Genomic DNA, 12,687 nt, shown 5'->3' with positions numbered 1-12,687 from the left:
TTTGTTCAAGCGGATGCCAGTAACGTCTCTATTCGTCCCTGTTGCGTGCTAGTGTAGCCGAATGGTATCTGCTCACTCCAGGAACACCAAGAGCCTCAAACCATTCATTCAGGGTCTTGACGAAGAAGTCTGACCATCTCGTAGGTGGGAGGCCACTCGGTCTTTTGACCCCGTGGAATCCAGTCAGTAACAGCTCTAGTCCAGCGGTTGTCTCTGAATCGCATTATGTGTCCAGTCCATCTGATTTTTGATGTCTTGGCAAACGAGACCACGTCCCTGATTCTTGATCGTCAACAAAGGTTGGAACTCCAGATTCCTTCTCTCACTTGAGTGAAATGTGATACTCCTAGCATAGCTCTTTTGATTCCTCTTTGGGAGACCCAAATGGTGTTCTCATCCTGTTTGCGTAGGGTCCAGGTCTCTGAGGTGTATGTTAGTGCAGGAAGAGTGGTGGAGTCAAAAAGATGTGCCTGGAGCTGGAGGTTCTTTGTCCTCTTAACCACTTCTTTGATGCTCTTGAAGGCGTTCCATGCTGCTCTCTTCCTCCTGTGCAGTTCTGGCGCCAAGTTGTTCCTCATATTGAATTCTCGACCTAAGTTTGTTCCATTGAGGGCAAATGGAACATCAGGAACTAGTCTGTTTCTCATGAACATTGCCTTCATGAGATTCAGCTGCAGTCCGACCTTTCGACACTCACGGTCAAAGTCAGCTAGCATTCGTGTCGCTTGGCTGATATTTGGTGTTATGAGAACGATGTCATCAGTGAAGCAGAGGTGGTGTAGTTGCGGACTATCTATCTTCACTCCCATTCCTTTCCATTCCAGTCGTCACATGATGTTCTTGAGAGTGGCACTGAAGAGTTTAGGTGAAATGGTGTCACCTGCCGAACCCCTCTCTTTATGTCAATGATCACTTCTTTGTAGAATGGTGAGATCCTGGTGGTGAATCCATAATACAGCTCATGGAGGATCCTGATGTATTGAGTTTGAACACCCTATTTGGCTAGGGCTTCAATGACTGCTTCAGTCTCCACAGAATCAAAGGGCTTCTTTAAATCAATGAACGTTAGACAAAGCAGCATCTTGAACTCTTGAGAAACCTCAGTGAGCTTGGTCACTGTATGGATATGGTCGATAGTGCTGAATCCTTTTTGGAACCTGGCTTGCTCACATGGTTGTCCTTCATCTAGTGTTCTGCCAATCCTATTCAGAATGACTCGAGTGAATAACTTGTAGATGATGGACAACAGGCAGATGGGGTGATAGTTGTCAATGTTGTGGATATGTCCCTTCTCGTACAACAGATCGGTCCTGCTGGTTTTCCTTTTGGATTTTGGAAGGGAGAACATTGGGAACGACATATCCATCCTGCAGAATTTGGTATGTGGGCAGGTGGATGTGGCTATCAAAGAGATCTGGGTAGAAGTCGTGGATAACCTTTTCCATTGCCCTTCTGGAAGATGTGATAGATCCATCAGAACATCGGAGGGCAGTCATCTTGGTCTTATAGTTGGTGAAGGACAGGCAGGTGTTGTGAATACTTTTTTCGGCTTCTGCCACATCGACCAACACTGCTGCTCTTCTCTCTTTGAGGTCTTCCTTTATCGCTTCTCTGCACAACTTTGCAAACTTAGATGTTAGCTTGTGATTGCCTGAGGCTCGCACCAGACCACGTTGGCAAATGAGCTCAAGAGTTTTCGAAGACAGGTGACTTTTTGTGGCTTTCTCTCTCCCTCTGCATTCCTCGCACAATCATGGAGGTGCTGAACCAGTCGATCGTATTCCTCGTCGATGTTGTCAATGACAGCATCTTCCCATATTGCCGTAGTAGTGCCCAAGAGCTCCCAGTTGGTGGTCTCTTCTTAAACTTTGCAGCCCTTTCTCTCCACTCCGTGAAGTAGAATTTCGCATGAAGGAGACAGTGGTCTGATCCCGTTTGGAATTTTGGGACAACAGCGACATCGGTCAGGCAAAACCGTCGATTGAATATGATGTAGTCATAGATGTTGGAAGAGATGAAGTCATGGAATTTGCTTATAAATGGATAGACATCGAGAGTATTATGCTAAGTGAAATGAGTCAGAAAGAAAGGGACAGACATTTGTGGAGTATAGAATAATATAACATGAGGCTGACACCCAAGGACAGTAGATACAAGGGTCAGGAGGATTGCCCCATAGCCAGAAGCCTGCTTCCTGAGCAGAGGGGAGAAGGCAGATGGAATAAAGAAGGGATCACTAAGAAAATGATGGCTGGAGGAATCAGTCAGGATGGAAGATGTGTGCCGAAAGTAGATAACAGACCAAACATGATGACCTCTCAGTGTCTGTGTTGCATGACTCAATTTTAAAATCAATCAATCAATCAATCAATCAATGGGGCTGGAGCAATAGTACAGCGGGTAGGGCATTTGCCTTGCACGTGGCTGACCTGGGTTCGATTCCCAGCATCCCATATGGTCCCCTGAGCACGGGCAGGGGTGGTTCCTGAGTGCAGAGCCAGGAATTAACCCCTGTGCACAGCCGGGTGTGACCCAAAAAGCAAAAAAAAGGGGGGCGTTTATTGCTATAGGCATAACTTCCTAGAGCATATAAGCTGTATCTCCTACTTTAGGGCACAAAAACAAATTTTACACTATGAGAGTCTATTGCATTCAGCCTATTATGACTCCCCATTTACTGAGGGACAACAATTGGGGAAATGAAGATGAATAAGCAGTTGTTATCATCCTCCAAAAGCTTATTGTTCTAAAGACATGCGCTACTTACTTGTGAGAGGAAAGCAGGAGGGAAATTTTAGTACACTTGGAGGAATCCAGCTCTTTGTTAGCATTAGCAAAGCAGCCTGAAAAGCAAAGAGTTGGGGATTCAGAGAAATAGTACAGAGGTTAAGGCACTTTCCTTGACTCTGAGTGATCCCTGGCACCACATATGGTCCTCAGAACATTGTCAGGAGTGATCCGTGAATTCAGAGTCAGGAGTAAGCCTGAGCTCCACTGGATGACCTTCCCCACAAAAAAAAAAAAAAAAAAAAAAGGCAATTATCAAGCCTGAAAATAAATCCAAAAATAAATAAAATAAGAAAGGAAACAGTTTAAGCATATGTGGCTCATGTTTTATATTGGGTTTTAGAATTTTTTTTGTGTGTATGCTTTTGTGTCACTTTTTAAAAAAATTTTTATTAGTGAATCACCGTGGGGTACAGTTACAAATTTATAAACTTTCATGTTTGTATTTAGTTTACATCCCTCCACCAGTGCCCATTCTCCTCCACCAATGATCCCAGTATCTCTCTCACCACCCCCATCCCAACCCCCACCACCCCACCCTGCCTCTGCGGCAGGGCATTCCCTTTTGTTCTCTCTCCTTTTGGGTGTTGTAGTTTGCAATAGAGGTATTGAGTAGCCATTATGTTCGGTCTATAGTCTACTTTTGGTACGCAGCTTTCAACCCGAGTGGGTCCTCCCAACATTCTCTAGGGTTTTAGAATATTCTTAAGCATATTCACATAACTTCATTGGGAGAATGGGAGGGGTGAAAGACAGTGGTTGAAGAATGCTAAATCTGCTGTGATTACAAAAAGGTAAGTACATACTTAAGGGTAAAAAAGTAGAATTCACTTACATGGGCTATCTAGAGCAATGGAAGTCTAGAGAATATCTATGGGTAGAAAGGAGAAGGGGTCTACGGCCATACCACCCTGAACATGCCCTCATCTCGTCTGATCTCAGATGCTAAGCAGGGTCGGGCCTGGTTAGTACTTGGAGGACTGAAAGTAGAAGTGGGGGCGGCGAGGGAACGGAGAGTTGCTGTTTCATGGGTGCAACATTCCAGTTTTGCAAGATGAAAAGATTCTGGAGGTTTGTTGCACAACCCTGTGAATGTGCTTCATGCAACTAACAACACACTTGAAAAAATGACTGATTCGTAAGTTTTGTGTTGTATATTCTACCACTATTTAAAAATATCCAAGGTCATTGGATTTCAACTGCACATGTTAAGCTGGAGAGAGCTCAACATGATGGAGTACATGCTTTGCATGCAAGAGGCCCTCAACACTACATGTGCTTCTCAGCTCCTCCTGTTTCCCTGAGCATTGCTGGGTTTGATCCCTAACCAAACAAGAATAACAGTGAAAACAAAACTGCATATGATTCTATGCATGTTATTCTATCATTCTTCTTTTTGGAGTGAGATAATCCTTGTCTGAGCTCCGCAATGTAGCAGCGGGCCTATCTAGATATCAGGAAATGATCAAATTACATAGCTCAAGAGGTTGTAATAGGTTTTTCTTTTAAGATTAAGTGGAGACGTGACTTGCAACATCTGATCAGGTTTCAAACATAAAACAAAATTGTTTTGGTTAATCTTATGTGTGAATTGGAACAATTGACACTAATCCTTAGAAAGCAGCTTGACATCAAACTAAAAATCAATGTCCAATCTATGGATGTATTCAGTCAATACTCACTTAACAAATGTTAACTGAACATTGGCTATTGTTCTAGTGCTGAGCTGGGCTCTGTAAATTCTTTTCAATTTAAGAGGCAAGTTCAGAAAGAAAAAGGGATTGAGTTAGGAAGAGCAAGGTCTAAGTACCTAATATAGAACCAAGCACAAAGATTAAACTCATGATTTTTTGGGAGGTGTTTTGGGTCACACCCGGCGATGTACAGGGGTTACTCCTGGCTCTGCACTCAGGAATTACTCCTGGCAGTGCTCGGGGGACCATATGGGATGCTGGGAATCGACCTGGGTCGGCTGCGTGCAAGGCAAACGCCCTACCCGCTGTGCTATCTCTCCAGCCCTTAAACTCATGATTTTTTTTAACCTCTTGATGGCGTAAAAACAATGTGTAACGTAAGGTTCAGTGCTGCAAATTTTAAATTCTGAATTTTTATTTTTTATTTTTGGAGGGGGGAGCTATACGTAGCAGTGCCCACGGTTACCCCTGGATCTGTGCTCAGAGATCACTCATGGTGGTGCTAGGGGACAGTATGCAGTGTGGGGATCAAACTAGGGTTGGCTGTATGCAAACAACCTCAAGTGCCTTAAATCCTTTACTATCTCTCCCACCCTTGCAGATTTCAAATTTTGCCTTTTTCTAGTGCCCTGAGTTGGTGATATGGGATCTTATACTTTCTCCTAACATCAGGTAGACTGTGATGTTATGCAGATTAGGAGCATACAAACCCATTCTTGCAGAGTCTTCAATAAGCTTATACTTAGGCTCAGCTTATAGTTGGACAAAGCTGTCTAACACAAAGCCTGTTTCATAATTAAATATTGGGTATCTCCTAATGTACTGAATACTGTACACTCAGAGTTTCAGTTGCTAACCCAGAGAATCTCATGACTGAGCGGGAGCTCTGACTGCTGACACCCCACATCAGGCCCATCAGGACCTCGGTTTGTGGCCCTTTCATACTTGGTTGCAATTCTACAGAGATCACATCCTTTGCGGTGGTGCTGGGGATCCCAATGCCTGTGTTCCCACCATGGCCTGGTGCATGTAGGGCAGGGATAGGGATTGAATTTAATGCCTCACATCAGCAAGGCAGGTGCTGTACTAGTGAGTAGCAGCCCTGGGCCCAAAGTAGATTTTTCTATGTGATGCTCTTTTCCATTTATAATGAGTTTATTGAGAAGCAAGGTAAGGAAGAGCTATAGATTCTAACTAAGCTCGTGTTCATTTTGTCTTGGGATGGAGGATTGGTCACATCTGGCAATGGCTTAAGTGGTAGAACTCAGGCTTTGCATGTCTAAGATCCTGGGCTCCATCTCTGCTACTACATGACGTCCCAAGCACGGTTGGAAGAGCCTCTTAAAAACAATGAAAATAAAGTAAGCAATACAACTATAGATACAAAATAATAAAAGAAATCTTTAAAGGACAAGACCACAAACACAAACAAAAGCCCAATAGAAAGCTGAAGAAAGGGGCTGGAGACAGAGCACAGGGTGAAGGCACATTGCCGGCATCACGCTGGCCCTGGTTCCATCTCTGTACCACGTGGTCTCCAAACATCATCAGGTGTGGCCTTCTGAATACCACTTGGAGCTCCTGCTCAAAGAAAGAAAAGGAAGCAAGGAAAGAAAAATGAACAAAGGTGATCAAGCTATCCACACCCTCACACACACAAAATATTGAATGATTTTTAAAACACATGCCATATTATTCAATCTCATTGATAATGTGAGAAGTGCAAATTACAATCAGCTCTGAAATAACAGATTTTCAGTTAATACATTGCTATAAAAATTGGGAAACAGACTTTTTCCACTCTGAAAAAGTTTGCTCATTTTTGTTTGTTTGTTTGTTGTTTTTTGTTTGGGGGATACACACAGGGCTTACTCCTGGCTTTGTACTCAGGAATCACTCCTGGTGGGTCTTAGGGCACCATATAGAGTGCCATGGATCAAATCCAAGTTGGCCACATGCAAGGCAAGCGCCCTACCCACTGTACTCTCTCTACAGCCCTGATAGTACAGGTTTATCAAGGCTCTGGCTTTGATGTACCTGACCTGTTTTGATCCCCAATACCACATGGTTTCCTGTATACTTCTGGAGCCCCCAAGCACTACTGGGTATGTTTGGGTTTTGGATACCCCCCCAAACCCCAAATCAACCAAACAAATAAACAAATAAAAAAGGAGTCTGATGTCAAACTGTTTGGGATTAAACTTTTTTTCCATTACTTACTGGTTGAATGGCCTTAGGTAACTTCCTTAATGTTGTGCTTCTTTCCTCTTCTGCAAATTGGTATAATGATAGTACTGGCCTTAGAGAGTTCAGGAATTAAAGGCCAAGGGCCAAGTACCCTACTTTCATAGCAGAGTCTGGAAGCAGGGGCAATGTGCCTGCCTCATATATAGCCAATCCCTGATCTGTGTCTGGCATGATCTCCCAACACCATAAAGAACGATACCCAAGCAATTCTGGTTGTGTGTGGCCCAAATCATCCTCGAAATAAAATTATACCAAATTATATGAGGATTAGATTTTTTAATAAATCATTGTGAGTAAAGTTCTTTCTACAACCCAACCACTGCCACACTCCAGGACGCTTTCCACATGCTCAGGCCGAGCTTCACGCATGAGTGAAGTCCCACGGAACCCAGGTAATGCGGAACTCTGTGACCTTGGACTCTGAGCTGAACATGACCCGGGAGCAGAGATCCTCTGCCTGCTTCCTCCAGTCTCTGGCGACCCGGGGGTCATGCCCATAAGCCACCTCCTGCCGGCACCAATAATCTCCTCATTGGCCACCCTCCAGAAGTCACAGCTGCTTCTCCCAGAAGGGAGCATAAAAATGAAGTCCCCATAACCATGTCACTGGACTCCGTGCCAGGCTGTTCTCACTCGGGGCACCCCACAGGGGGATGAGTGAGAGCCCTCCCCATCCCAAGGGACCCAGCCCCAGCAGCCGACCTCCACAACCCAACTACCACCACGCTCTAGGCCACTCTCCACATGCTCGGACTGAGTCTCACATATGAGTGAACGCATTCCTAAACCGCGTGGCTGCTTTCACAGCCATGTGACACATCATAAGACACTTATTTCCCATAATTACCACACCATATTAGATTGGAGGCAAGATGGCGCCGATGCTGCCAGCACCCCTCGTGCTTTCCCGAACCCGGCTCACCATCTCGCCTTAGACAACGTGCGGCTCAGCATGCCAGGCACGGTACTCTACACGTGATCCCTGCTGAAACTCTACACGTGATTCCTGATGGACATTGCCCGCTGTTTTGCAAGATTCGGACATAATGATGTTGGCGGGGTACAGAAAAACTGCGCGGCAGCGCCGCAGCATTGCCCCCTGCCCCAGCTGGACCAACTTGCTGCACTCTAGGACATCGAGCTGTGGCGGCAGTGCACGCAGTGGCTCATCCACTGTGGGGTGCTGTCAGCCATCCACCGGGTGACCTGGGACTCAGCGCAGGTGTTCGACCTGGCACAGACCCTCTGCGATAGGGTCCTGCTCTGCCAGCTGCTCAACAACCCTTGGGCGCACTCCCTCAACCTCAAGGAGATCAACCTGAGGCTGAAGATGTCCCAGGTGCTGCCCAGAGATGCAGGCAGGTGCGTGTTTGTCAGTGTGCAGACCATTACAACATGCCAGTCAACCAAAAGCTTACATTCGGTAGGCTGGGAACACCTGTAAAGGTGAGTAGAGGCCACCCCAAAAGCCTCTGTCCTTCTTGGAGAGCCTGGCAAGCTACCGAGAGTATCCTGCCTGCACGGCAGAGCCTGGCAAGCTACCCGTGGCGTACTTCGATATTCCAAAAACAGTAACAATGACGGTTCTCATTCCTCTGATCCTGAAAGAGCCCTGAATACGTCATCAGACTACACTAGCATGTGACAGGGACGAATAGAGATATTACTGGTGCCTGCTCTAGCAAATCGATGAACAACGGAATGATAGTGATACAGTGATACAGTGAAAGTTCTCTCATAGCATGCCAGATGCATGCAAGTCAAGCAATTTACCTGCTATATTATCTCTCCAGCTCATACTGATGAATATTTGTATTACACAAATACATATCTAGTATTCAGTTCCCCCTGCTGGATCTAAAGTAAAGTGCTGTCTTAAAACCCCACTCAGGTATACCTGAGAGATAGCATAGGATTAAGACTTCGAATGTGGCCAAACTTAGTTGAGTCCCTGGCACCACATATGGTCCCCCAAGCACTGCCAGGAAAGACCTTTGAACACAGAGTCACATGCACAAAATCAAAATACCAATTCAGGGGCTTTGGGATAGCTCAGTTGTAGAATGTCCACGTGGAAGGCCTTGCACCCCATGTTCCATCCTGGCACTGACTGGCATGCTGAGTGTGATTCCAGCACTGTCAGTATGGGATCCCTGAGGTTACACCAGACTTTGTAATCTCCAGTGCATGACAACCAAGAGTATACAACCCCGGCCCCAACCACAAAGGGAATGAAAAGGGGAAATAAGTAACAAAAACCAAGGGGCCAGAGCCATAACACAGCAGGTAGGGCATTTGCCTTGCACATGGCTAACCTGGGTTTGATCCCTGGCACCTCATATAGTCCCCTGAGCCCTGCCAGGAGTTATCTCTGAGTGCTGATCCAGGAGTAAGCCCAGAGCACCATTGGGCATGGCCCAAAAACATAAACAAAACAAAAACATCAAGGCTCAGTTCACTTGTATAAAGGCAGAGAAAACATAGCTTGTAGTCTCTTTTAAGCAGTATCTAAAGCTCTCATCCAGGTTCTTATGACAGATGCATGGTTGTAGCTATGACTCTGACATTCCTATAATGGCTGAGTACATAACAATGACAGTTACATCATGCGTTTGCAGGGAGAGGTGTGGCTTTGAAATCCAAGTCCAAGAGTAAGAGCCAGGAATTTACAATGTTGAATGTAGACTCAACATTGAGGGGTTGGAGAGTTAATATAGTGGTTAAAATACTTGCCTCGACTGCGGCTGACCCCCATTTATTTCTAACCACTGCATCATACCCCATTCCCCCAACCCCACTGGGTATGGCCCCCAAACACTAAATTAATTAAGTAACTAATCTGGCATTGATAACAACTGTAAAAAATGACCTCTGGCAAAAGCTTCTCTGTCTTTCTATCTCTGTGTGTGTGTGTGTGTGTGTGTGTGTGTGTGTGTGTGTGTGTGTGTGTGGACATCAGTTTTTATTTTGCCATCAGTATTGGGGGGCCTAAGTATGCTAGTGGCTTTTCATTATCATAGAAGCACTTGGTATCAATTATCATTTGACTCCCAGAATGTCTTTCATGGGCAAAGCAATACTCAGGGCCCTGCAAAACCCAAGAAGACTACAGTGTCTTTCCCCAAGAATTCTTGTGATCTTGGGTTCGTGTAATAGAACAATGTGGAAGGACACTTGTCTTTCATGTGCCAACAGTGTTTGACCTCCAGTATTGCCAGTGGTCCACCAAACCCCACCAGGAATGATCCCTGAGTGGAGAGTCAGGAGTAAGCCCCAACACAGCCAGGGGTGGCCCCCAAACAAATACAAAAAGATTTTGTGGTCTTAAGGGTTCATGGGGACTGGAGCGATGGCAGAGTGGGTAGGGTGTTTGCCTTGCATGCGGCAGACCTGGGTTTGATTCCTATGACCCTCTCGGAGAGCCTGGCAAGCTACCGAGAGTATCCAGCCCGCACAGCAGAGCCTGGCAAGCTATCCATGGTGTATTCGATATGCCAAAAACAATAACAACAAGTCTCACGATGGAGATGTTACTGGTGCCCGCTCGAGCAAATCGATGAACAACAGGACGACAGTGCTACAGTGCTACAGTGCAAGGGTTCTTGGAGACTGGATAGGATACTCTGCATGTTGTCTGACAGAGTATGCCTTCCATGAAAGTTCACTCACTTCCTTTTCCACCCAATGAGTCTCTCTTCAGCCTAAAACTGAAATCCCTGGGTCTAGGCCTTGAACATTTTTTGTGATAGATTTATTTCCAAACTTCACTAAACTGCCAACTTCATAAGTGCAGCACCAGGGTTTTGCTTGACACATCATTGTCCTCCACACATTTTGAGTGAATGATCCTTCCAAGGAAACTCACTTAAAATTTTTATTTATTTATTTATTTTTTACTTTGTGTGTGGTCAACCACAGTTTGATCCCAAGCACCTCTGGTAGCAATCTCCAAGCACCACTGGATATAGCCAAACACAACCCTATCCTACTCTTAAAAAAAGTGAGCTGAGGGGCTGGAGAGATAGCACAGCGGGTAGGGCGTTTGCCTTGCACGCGGCCGACCCGGGTTCAAATCCCAGCATCCCATATGGTCCCCTGAGCAGGGCCAGGGGTAATTCCTGAGTGCAGAGCCAGGAGTAACCCCTGTGCATCGCCAGGTGTGACCCAAAAAGCAAAAAAAAAAAAAGTGAGCTGAACTCCAAAATAAAAGAGGACATGAGGAAATAGAAACATATCCTCTGCTCATGGATAGGGAGAATCAACATTGACAAAATGGCAGTACTCCCCAAAGCATTATACAGATTCAATGCGATCTCTATAAGGATACCCATAAAATTCTTCAAAGAAATGGAGCAAGCAATCCTGAAATTCATATGGAAAAATAAACGCCCATGAATAGCTAAAGCAACTCTTGGGAAAAAGACGATGTGAGGCAACACTCTCCCCTACTTTAAACTCTATTACAAAGTGGTAACAATTAAAACAGCATGGTACTGGAACAAAGGCAGAGCCGCAGACCAATGGAACAGGGTGGAATATCCCTACACCAACTCCAAATTATGACATCTAATCTTTGATAATCTTTGGAGCAAGAAATGTGAAGTAGAGCAAGGAAATCCTCTTTAACAAATGGTGCTGGCATAGCTGGACAACCACATGCAAAAGAATGGGCTTAGACCTCAACCTAATGCCATGCACAAAAGTCAGATCAAAATGGATTCAAGACCTCCACATCAGACCAGAATCCATAGGGTACATTGAAGACAAGGTTGGCAAAACCCTCCACGATATTGAAGCTAAAGGTATCTTCAAAGATGACACGGCACTGACCAATGAAGTGGAAACAGAGATAAACAAATGGGACTATATTAAACTACTAAGAAGCTTCTGCAACACAAAAGATGTAGTGACCAGAATACAAAGACAATCTACAGAATGGGAAAGGATTTTTACCCAATACCCATCTGATAAGGGGTTGATATCAAGGATATATAAGGCATTGGGTGAACTCTACAAGAAGAAAACATTCAACCCCATCAGAAAATGGGGTGAAGAAATGAACATAAACTTTCTCAAGGAAAAAATATGAATGGCCAAAAGGCACATGAAAAAATGCTCTTCATCACTAATCATCAGGGAGATGCAGATCAAAAAAACTATGAGATACCACCTCACACCACAGAGACTGGCACACATCCAAAAGAACAAAAGCAATTGGTGTTGGCATATATGTGGGGAGAAAGGGACCCTCCTACACTGCTGGTGGGAATGTCAACTGGTTCAGCCCTTCTGGAAAACAATATGGACGATTCTCAAAAAATTAGAAATTGAGCTCCCATTTAACCCAACAATACCACTTCTGGGAATATATCTAGGAGAAGCAAAAAAGTATAGTCGAAATGACTTCTGCACTTGTATCTTCATCGAAGCACTGTTTATACTAGCCAGAATCTGGAAAAAAACCTGAGATACCAAGAGCAGATGACTGGTTAAAGAAACTCTGGTACATCTACACAATGGAATAGTATGCAGCTCTTAGAAAAGATGAAGACATGAACTTTGCATATAAATGGATCGACATGGAAAGTATCATGCTAAGTGAAGTGAGTCAGAAAGAGGGAGACAGACATAGAAAGATTGCACTCATCTGTGGAATGTAAAATAACAGAATGGGAGACCAATAACCAAGAATAGTAGAGATAAGTACCAGGAGGTTTGCTCCATGGCTTGGAAGCTGGCCTCACATGCTAAGGGAAAGGGCAGCTCAGATAGAGAAGGGAACACTAAGTAAAGTGTTGGTTGGAAGACCCACTTGGGATGGGAGATGATACCTCTATTGCAAACCACAACATCCAAAAGGAGAGAGAGAATAAAAGGGAATGCTCTGCCACAGAGGCGGGAGGGGGGGGATGAAGTTGGGGGGGAATACTGGGATCATTGGTGGTGGAGAATGGGTACT

At 44.9% G+C, this 12,687-nt stretch overlaps 1 pseudogene; it reads right to left on the bottom strand.

The window, feature by feature from the left end:
• Positions 1–1,388: 1,388 nt before the first annotated feature.
• LOC129405543 (uncharacterized) overlaps positions 1,389–12,687 on the bottom strand; it is a 468,293-nt pseudogene continuing 456,994 nt past the window's right edge.

Source organism: Sorex araneus, chromosome 6, assembly GCF_027595985.1.
Source record: "Sorex araneus isolate mSorAra2 chromosome 6, mSorAra2.pri, whole genome shotgun sequence".
Taxonomy (NCBI): Eukaryota; Metazoa; Chordata; class Mammalia; order Eulipotyphla; family Soricidae; genus Sorex; species Sorex araneus.
Note: the sequence above shows the minus strand (reverse complement) of the source record. Positions and strands in the feature narration are given on the sequence as shown.